Here is a 9470-nt window from a genome sequence, read left to right on the forward strand (position 1 = left end):
AAGATCACTGTTTACAAAGCATTTAAAATAATTTATAAAAGAATTAAATGTCTTTATTGCTGAGCTCTAAAGCCAGCTTGGCAATATGTGATGCTGACTTCCTTTTCTGTACAGGTTTTTAATGTGGTAAAGTACGTACTAGATAAAATTTGCCACTTAAACCACTTTAAAGTGTACACCTGGGTGGCATTAATCAAATTCACAATGTTGTGCAACCACCACCACTGTCTATTTCCAAAATTTTCCATCACCCTGAGCAAAAACTCTGTATCCACTAAGCAATAACTCCCCATCCTGTCCTCCCCCCAAACCCTGGTAACCTCTAATTTACTTTCTGTCTCTATGAACTTGCCTATTGTAGATATTTCACATAATAGAATCATCCAATGTGTCTTTTGTGTCTGGGTTCTATTCCCTAGCATGTTCTGCAGTTCATCCATATTCTAGCATATACTAGAACTGCATTTTGTGGTTGAATAATATCACATTGCATATGAATATACGACGTTTTGCTATACACTGCTCTGCTGATGGATATGTGGGTTGTTTCCACCTTGTAAATAATGCTGCTGTGAACAAACAAGTATCTGCGTGAGTCTCTGTTTTCAATTATTTTGGATACATACCTAGGACTGGACTTGCTGAGTCATGTGGCAATTCCATGTTTAACTTGTTGAGAAATCACCCACGTGTTTTCCATGGAGGCTGTACCAGCTCACATTCCCACCGGCCATGCTTGCCAACTCTTTCTTGTCTCTCTGAGAAGAGCCATCCCCACGGGTGCGAGGCGGTGTCTCATTGTTGTTTTAATTTGGTGTCTTTCGCAGCCTCTCTCTCATTCTGCTCCCTCTTAGTCCTCTTCTTTTTTTAAACATAACTTTATATGAAATTTGGCCTTAATGCTTCTGTTGTTTACTTTATGTAAAATTATTTTTTCCTGACTTTTTGGAATGAGATTACATTCAGGAACAACTTTTCAGCCTTCACAGAGCCACCTCTTCTGCTGTTTTTCTGTGGCATTTAAAAATAAAGCAGCTTGCTTTCTGGGACTTCCTGCCTGTCCTCATCCTTCATTGAATCTGGTCCTTTTTTCCTTGTCTTCAAATTCTGGTAGTGTCTTCCATGTTCCTATATTGACTATAAAGACCCCATGAATAATAACACAGCATCTTTCCTCCCCTCCCCTTCTCTCTCTCTCTGTCTCTGTAATGCCCATTTTTAATTTTAGTCCCAGTTTTCCCTACTGTGGGACCCTGTCCTAGAAGACAGCAGGTCAGTCTCATGAGCTTAGAAGAGCTGCCCGGCTCCAGCCCTTTCAGGTGCTCTTACCATAGGCCCCTGCACCCACCCACCGCTGGATTGGACAGAACCTCTCCCAGCTTCAGCTGATGTTTCCAAATTGGTTGCTCCACCCTTCAGTGATCACCCATTGCCTCTTTTGGGTCCTCCTGTCCTCAGGTCCTTCATCTCCTACCTCTGTTCCTTCCCTTTTTTTCCTTTTCTTCTTACATAAATGCTGTTCTTGCAGAAGCTTCTGATTTTCTTAATTTGCTTAATTTTGGGGTTTGTGGGGTTACCTTGTCACCTAGTTCTGTTATCAGTGTTGTCTGGTTTTTTAGTTTTGCTATTTAGTTACCGTTTTAGGTGGGGATGCAGAGATGGAAAAACTATGTTGCTACCACCAACATGCTACTTTTGTGTTGAATTTTGTTGTTTAATGATTTTGCCTTCAAATTCTATTAGTGTCTTTCATGTTCTTACTATATTGACCGAAGACTCCCATGAGTAGCAATACAATCCCCTTAGTTTGGGAACTTTATGGAGAGTGACTTGCTCTGGGAGATCTTGGTTGCGACCTGTAAGTAGAACATCTCCCTTCTTTGTGCTTCCTTCTTGGGCTTTTGTGTGTGCACTACCCCTAGAGAACCATGAGCTCCCAGAAGCAAGAACCATACACAGCTGATCTCTGTATCCCCAGCCCCTAGCACAAAGCCCAGCACAGAATAGGGACACAATATTTCCTGAGAGAAGGAATTTCAGCCAAATGATGCCTGCAGCTGTATACATAACTAAAACATATTATTCTTAAAAATAATTTTTACTCACTGTAGAAAACTCAGAAAATACAAACAATACATAGAATATGTTTACCTATAATCTCATCCCCAAGAAAAAACCACTATTACCCTTTTTGGTGTAGTTCATTTTGTCCCTATGCATAGTTAGACCATTTCATTTGAAATATGCTTTGTGCCACTTTAAAACCTGTTTCCTACTGATGTTTCTGTATTTTTCCATGTTACTAGTCCTCATAGCAGTGTTTAATAGCTACATAATATTCCAGTGTGTAAGAGCAATTTTAGTACAAATTAAAAGCATTTCTAAAACAGTAAGCATGAGTGTATGCAGACCGCCTGTGGGTGTCTTGCCATCACATGCCCTATAATAACTGGAAATAAAGTAGGAGGCAACTCCAGTTTTGGAATGCATTCAGAGTGACCCTAGCCTGAAGTATGAGGAAGTCCCTGTGAATTCAACCCATTGCCAGATGCTATTCTGAAAAGTTCCACTAGGTGGCAGAACGGGTTAGGTAATGGCGATGGTTCTCAACCTTGGTAGGCAGGCAGTACAATCACCTGCCACGCCCCTACTTGAATTCCTGATTCATTAGGTCCAAGGTGGAGCCCAATAATTTGCATCCCTGCCAAGTTCCCCAGTGATACCCATGTGCCAAAAGGAAACCACACTTTGAGAATCAGTGTAGACTCATCAATGGCCCATTCTTCTGAGTTTACTTTGTACCCATTCTCAAGACACAGTCTTGTAGGGGAGAAAAAATGAAGAAAATAACTCTTATTTTTTGGTACGTTTGTCAGCTTAGGCTGACACACAGCCTTCACCCGTGTTTTTGTTTGTTTTACTGATTTCCTCTCATTTAGAGGTCAAGCTTCGTGCCCTTAAAGCCTGAATGATCGGTCAGCTGTAGAGTGGCCTTACGTGGCTAAACCTGTTGGACCAACAAACTCAGGAATGTCTGCTCTCCTGTGACAGTCTCACAGATGGAAAACCTCCTCTCTGAACTCCCAGAGGCCTGGCGCGTACACAGCTGCCAGCCCCTCCCTGACTCCGCATTCATGAGTAACAGTAACACACCAGGATGACTCTGCCCTTGGAGCCTTGTTCGGTTGCTTCTGGATGAATCCCTCGTTTTAAATTTCAACACAGTTAATTTGGGGAAAAGAAAGGTTGTAATTCAGGATTGCCCATATTCTCTTTTAACTATTATGGATCACCTGTGGTACGTCTTCATCGAGAAAACTTTGAAGACACAGTTCTGTATATGCCCAGGCCTGTCGATGAGCTCTCTCCTACAGCGCTGTGTCTTCTGGGACTCCTTTCCCAGGCCAGGCCCACTCTGAAGCATACCACACTCGTTCCTGGGATGTAAAGAGCGGTTGTTGATAGGTTTGCTGGACACTGATCCTTTTTACGTCCTGAAAGGGAAGTTTCAATGCGTGCCTTGTGTCAAATTATTGTTTCTAAAACAGTGATGCCTAGATTAGTGGAATTGTATTGGTGACTCTATCTCAATGTTTTCCAAATTATTTGGGAATGTGGTAAAAATAAATGGGTAAAAGATGAAGACAGAATTCTAAAGATATACAGATGAGCACATATACAAATATCGGTCTTGGCATGTTCAAGACATATCAGTTAATGCAACCTTGAGATACTTTCCTTATACCTGCTAAACTGACAAACATATTTACGATAACCACTCAGAATTGATGATGTTGTGTTGAAACATACACACGCCAGCCAGCAAGGTGACAACATAAATCCCTTTACTCCATTTGGAAGGCCTCATGATACATATGAAGCAAAAGCCACGAAGTGTCTCCTCCTGGACACAGAGACAGTTTCTGGGGCCAGAAATGTTCTCTCTCGACTTGGGCAGTTGTTAGACGGGTGTTCGCTCTAACTGTCGAGTGAACTGTGGGTGTGTGTTTTATGTGCTCTTCTGTATCTGTAACCAAAAAAGTTAAGAAAAATATATCCTTTGCTTTTACCAACAAGTCATCTAGTGGGAACACGTTCTAAGGAAATATAAGCAAAAAAAAAAAATTTCTCTGTAGTATTATCTAAAAAGCAAAACTAGAAACCCTCTAATTATCCACCAAAATAAGAATAGTTTAGCAAATTACAGGTAATAATATTACAGAGTACTATGGTAATTGCAAAGACTTGAAGCACATTTCTGACCACAGAATACAAAAAAGGACTTGCAATCAATCTGTACACATGTGCATAAGGATTAGAAGTATTAATAATTGTTATGATGCAGGAACTCGGTAATTTACTCCATAAATTGGTGTTGTCATTATTTTACCACCAAGAGCACAGAACGTGTGGTTAAAACACAAAGCACAGGGACCTTCCACTGCCAAAGACTACACATGCCTAATCACAAAATGATCATCACATGTTCTGCCCCAGTGTGCTCAGAACACTGTGGAGGTTTACAGGATATGGCAGAACGGGGAAGTCTACGAGAGGAAGAGCTGTGTGTTAATTGGCCTTTCATTTTGCTTCAATGCTGATTATTCTCAAAGATATTTTTCCTCCGTAACACATAGCCCCTGAGATAATCCATGACATTTATTAAAATAACTTATCAAGCCCTGGCTGGTGTGGCTCAATGAATGGAGTGCCAGTCTGTGAACCAAAAGGTTGCTGGTTCGGTTCCCAGTGAAGGGCACATGCGGGGGTTGCGGGCCAGGCCCCCAGCTGGGGGTGTACGAGAGGCAACTGATCGATGCATCTCTCACACATGGGGTGTTTCTCTCCCTCCTTTCCCCTCTAAAAGTAAATAAATTTAAAAAATAACTTATCAAGAACTTACAGAGTATTGTGAAAGAACTCAGTCTTACAATGTTGCTGGGGAGATGAGATATTCACCCAAACTTTGAAAAATTTCTGGATCAAGGGTGAAAGCTAACAGTTTGCCAGCTGCACAAGGTACTTGGCGATGAACTGCCAAATACATGGCACGACTACCCCAGACTACCCCAGACTACCCCAGACAGAAGCGCTGAGTTGGGCTGAGTGTGGGATGATAGTCGGTGGAGGCTTTGATGATAGTGGGAGGTCAGTGGGGTCCTGAAGGCTGGCCCTAGGCAGGTGGAGAGGCACATGGAGGGCTGTCCCAGGAGGAGGAAGAGCGAGAGTACAAAGGCAGGAAAAGTAAGAGCAAGAACTGAAGGGAGGAGCTGGGGCTCAGCTATGTTAGGTTCCTAAGTCTAGACAACCCCTGTTGGTAACAGAGTCATTAAGGAGAATGTAAGATGGTTGAGCAGGTGCTCACGAGGTGGGGGGGAAGGCATCAGTCCAGGTTTGAACCAAAGAGACTTGCAACAGGGAGGGGGGGAAAGGAAACAAAGCAGGGAAAATCCCGGTGTGAAGACGACAAATCACAGCCCCAGCCTCCACCTCACCACTTACTCCTCCTCTAATTAGGCGCATTTCTAAGCCTCAGCTTTCTCATCTGTAAAAGGAATGATACTCTGCCCTGCAATGGTGCTTTTGGGGGTCAAAGGTGCAAGGACCCCGCCTGATGACAAGGGGCCCTACAAACTGAAATGAAGAATGAACCAACTCGGGCACCTGCTGAGTAGAGGAGGGAAGAGGAAGGAAGAGGGTCGCAAGGTCTCCCTCCACCTGACCTGCATCACCGCGCTTTTTTCTCCCATTTGCATCCACAGGTCAGAGTTGCCAAAATTGCTTCTTTGCATTTTTATACTGTTACATGTATTGTTTTCCCTCTTGGGTCTCATTCAAAATCGTGATATTGTTGGGCTTACGTTTTAGTGCCTGCAGAAAGTGTAAAGGAACGGAGCCACTTCCAGTCACAGGAGGGGCAGTTCCATCTCCAAAAACACATTCTAAAACACACTCACTTTTGGAAAGTCCCCTCTGAACTGGTGGGGGGGAGGGGATAGGGAAGCAAGAAAATAGTCTTAACTACAGAATGTATTTTTAAGGAAACGCAGATTTATTACTTTCCAGTACAAACAATAACTTGGGCTTGGCTAACCAAATGTTGCCTAATTGAGGAACCTGTTTTAATGTATAGATATAAATATGACTTATAGTTAGCACGATCACTCACGGGTAAAAGAAAGCTCTATGATGCATGAGACGAACGGCTCCTCTTAAACAGAGACCTTGTACCACAATCACTCCACTATTTGTTGAAGCAATCCCTACTCCCCCCGACCCACGGACAGTTCAAATATAAACTTCACCTCATTCCCCCTAGATCACAACACACATCGAATTAGTGAAATGCGAGTTGATGAATGTGACCACGTTGCTACAGATGTTGGGTTGGAAACCATCCTTTTTCAACCTGAGCCTTAGTGAAATACATCTGGTTCACAATTTGGGTATAGGGACTCCAAAAAGCTGTTGAGTTTGTATCATCTGAATGAATAATTTGCCTAGTTTAAATACGCAAAAACACCTTTTTATTTGAGCTCATCCCTGACTAGCAGAACCAGCTGATTCTTTAAGCTACAGTAAGTGAGTGGGTTTACACTAGTCAGGAATGTAACACTAACCCACGAAATCACTCTAGAGAAGACTGGAAAACACTGGACGACTTGACTGCAAAACACCTTTCTGCAGGGAGCATGAGTCTTCAGCCTGATTAGGCTGATGGCAATGGTGCGAGACTATCCAGTCACCTATTTGAGGATTTAGCCTGAAAAAAACCTCACTTTCCTAGAGTGGGCATGGGGAACCTGTGGTCAGAGAGACACTGCCAAAGACAGCTAGTGGGCATTTCTGTCAAGAGTGCTAACCTGTCCTTTCATCAGACTCTTCATCTGGGGACTAACTCCCAGCAGTGTCTTACATGTCCTGGCCAGAACCAGCAGAACCAGACACAAAGGCTCCATCAAGGGCACAGACCTAAAGGGTCTTCTCCCCCATCCCGACAACTCCGTGTCCCTAAAGGCAAAGGTGACAGTGCACCCTGCCCCAAGTTGCATCCGGAGCAGCTATCTGATTCTGCACACTTCCCTGCAGCAAAAGCAAGTGATTCAGACACCTAGGCCTGCAGGAAGCCCGGGGGAGGCCCAGAAAGCTGGAAGTGATGGTGGGCTGACACACCTCTAGACTCCAAGCAGCCAGGGCACAGGAGCCCAGCAATAAGGAGCTAGCTGGCTGGGTGTGGCCAAAGCAATGTGCGAAGCCAGACTCCACTATCCTCAGCTACTTTGGGTAAAATGCTTAATCTAACAGAAACAATTTCTTCATGTCTAAATAATACTGTTTCCAAACTGACTGTTTTCTCCCTATTTTATAAATTCAGAGCAGAAATCCCTCTCCTGAGAGCAAATATTAGAAGGATTACATAATCCTCATTCACATTTTACACTAAGCATTTTCAATGGCCAGAAAAGAATTTTTAAACTTTGAAAAATGAAGTGCAAACCTTAAAATGTAACAGCAAAATTCCTCACCTTCCACTGATGAGAAGCTACCCAAACATAGGAACCTTCCTTCGGAGCTTCTTCAAAGTCCAGCCCCTCCCTGGAGTGTCTTTCTTCCTACTTCTCTACTAGGTCTGAAAGTTGGGTTAGGACCAGCTTTGACAGCACTGACTACTTCAAATAACGGGGCTGGAGGAAACTATTGTATTTTGCTGCGTATAATGCGCTCCCATATTTTTGGTCCAAACTTTCAGGGGAAAAGAAATCTTTCATTTTAATTAATTAATATTTAGGAACAAAACTGATTATTGTATCCCAGGGTATTATTTTGTACACAGATATCATTATTGCTTTCTAGAATTACACTTTTAATGCATAAGCATAAATAAAAGAATTAAAAACATTTATATACAGAATTAGTACTACCCACGTATAATGCACATCCTTATTTCTTCCTCAAAAATTTGGGCAAAAAAGTACACATTATACACGGCAAAATATGGTCGCTTCCACTGAAATGGGAACAGAGTCCGCTAAAAACCTCACACCCAGCTGTCCGGGACCCCCTCACCCTGGAGCCCGGGTTGTTCTGCGCCTTTATGGCCCTAGGAGAAGCCCTCACATCCACCAAACTCAGTGTCATTAAAGATAGCCAATATACACAAGGATGGAGTCATCTGCCCGTAACTTGAGAATTTTTCAGAGATGAGAACAGCCACAAGAGAAGAGGCAAAGCCCTGACCCTCCCTCTGAGCTAAGGAAGCAGGCGTCAGCGTGTGAAGACGGCCCCCCAGCTCAATGAAAGGGCACCAAGCAACTACAGCTTGTTATCCCCTGGCCACTTTTGCTGATTCCCCATTCTGCTTCACTTTTTTAAAGGATGAGTTAGCATTCCATCCTTATAAAAGCTGGCAACAGTATGGCCACATCTAGCAACTATAAGGCAATTAAATAAAATGCTCTGGTGCCGTGAAGGCCGCCGTGAGGAGGAATCAAAGGAGGACTCCAGCCCCAGCCTCCCGGACTGCTGTCAGAATCTGTTGTGCTCAGTGCCACCATGGTAACTACGCACATGTTCACACCGGAAATGGGAAGTGGGAGACACCACACAAGTTTCAGGTTTGTCACTTCCAAAACACTTCCCCCCACAAAGGCTATTATAAATGACTCACTCTTTGAAGCTACTGAATAATCTCGAAGTGAGGCGGGAGTAGGGATGGTCATGGAAACAGTAATCTCAGTTATTTGTTTAGGCTGCATGGGAAGGAAAAAGTCATTTACCCTCATCATCGCCCCAAGTCTCCTGAGGCTCCTGCAAAATAGATTCCAGCTGCAATTCGGGTTCCATTTCTTGGAGGACCAAGCAGAGCTTATACAAAGAACTCAGTATGAGATGAACTTAGGGGATGGAGGAAGATACTGTTCTTTTACCTAATTCCCTTAGAGTGTCACCATGGCTATTAACCAAGCCTGTCCTTGAAACCATCGATTTTCTAAGCTTCACAGCAGTCAGCAGTTCATTGCCAGGCTCTCGCGAATGCAGATCCTGGGAGAGCTGTGCACGCACTGCAGAATTTGCATCCTTCTCAGCCCTGCTGGGAACCCCTTCCCCCACCTAGAATGGGTATGCTTTGCATTATGGTCGGGGAGGAGAATGAGTAACTCACACTGCCAGGCCGAGGCTCTCCCTGAGGGTCTGGTTCTTATGTTCACCTTTAAACTCCTTTCCCACCTGTGAATGAAGCACGCCCCTTCCCCTCACTCCCCTGTAACACAAAGGGACAGCTGAATGGCCAGATTTGTTCGAACATTCCCACTGCTGAATCACACAGCCTTCTTTCACTTTACAGCAATGAGAGAGAGGGTGGAGGAAACCAGCTGGTGGCCCACAGACGTGACTGGCTTGGCCCGCTGCATCCTAAATTATCTTCAATTAGTTGTCAACATTTTAAATCAGGAAATTTCAAACAAAAT

Source organism: Phyllostomus hastatus, unplaced genomic scaffold (assembly GCF_019186645.2).
Source record: "Phyllostomus hastatus isolate PE091 unplaced genomic scaffold, TTU_PhHast_1.1 phas_contig_34, whole genome shotgun sequence".
In the NCBI taxonomy this organism is placed as follows: Eukaryota; Metazoa; Chordata; class Mammalia; order Chiroptera; family Phyllostomidae; genus Phyllostomus; species Phyllostomus hastatus.